Here is a 966-nt window from a genome sequence, read left to right on the forward strand (position 1 = left end):
CTTGTTTTTATTGTAACACATATGGTCATACTTCTCATTCATGCTATATTAGAAAGTATCATATACCTAGCGGAGTTTATGTATGGAAAAAGAAGGAAAAGGATAGTCATAAGTTGGATAACATGCTTGCACAACAAATAAATGTTGATAATAGATCTGGTGTGGGATTTACATATCCTATAAAGCGATCATACAAGAAATATGTCGATTTTTCGAAAATTTCATATAATAAGTCTCCTACATATTTCTATTGTGGTATGTATGGTCAGATTTCTAACTATTGCCATATTAGATTGCATGGTGTACCCAAAGATGAATATATTTGGATTGGAAAGGAACTAGAGCCCAAGAAAACTAACATTAAGGAACCCAAGACTATTTGGGTACCTAAAAAAAGCAAGTGGTAATTGTTATATAGGTGTGCCTAAGGACAGTTGGAAATCAATGATATCTAGTCAACAAATGTTCTAGGCCCAGGACGAGTGATAAGTCAAATTTTATTGAACTTTCACCAAAGGAAAAGGTTCATATCACTTATGGTGATAACAATGATGGCAAGATACTCACAGTTGGTAAGATTGGTAATGCTTCACAAACTATCATCGAGAATATGCTCTATGTGGAAGGCTTAGAGCATAACCTACTAAGTATCAGCCAAATATGTAACATAGAGGATCATTTGAATAAGTTCTCTATTAAGGAATCATTTTAATAAGTTTTCTACTAAGGAATTAGTAATTGGACTACCTAAACACAAATTCAAAACTAAAGAAACTTGTGACTCTTACCGAAAATGCAAACAAGTCAAAAGTTCATTTTCTTTCAAAAACATGGTATCCACAACAAGGCCATTGGAGTTACTCCATATGGAATTGTTTGGACCATCTCAAATCATGAGTTTTGGTGGTAGCTACTATGCATTAGTTATTGTTGATGATTTCTCTAGATTTACATCGACATTATTTT

Source organism: Lupinus angustifolius, unplaced genomic scaffold (assembly GCF_001865875.1).
Source record: "Lupinus angustifolius cultivar Tanjil unplaced genomic scaffold, LupAngTanjil_v1.0 Scaffold_694, whole genome shotgun sequence".
NCBI classification, from domain to species: Eukaryota; Viridiplantae; Streptophyta; class Magnoliopsida; order Fabales; family Fabaceae; genus Lupinus; species Lupinus angustifolius.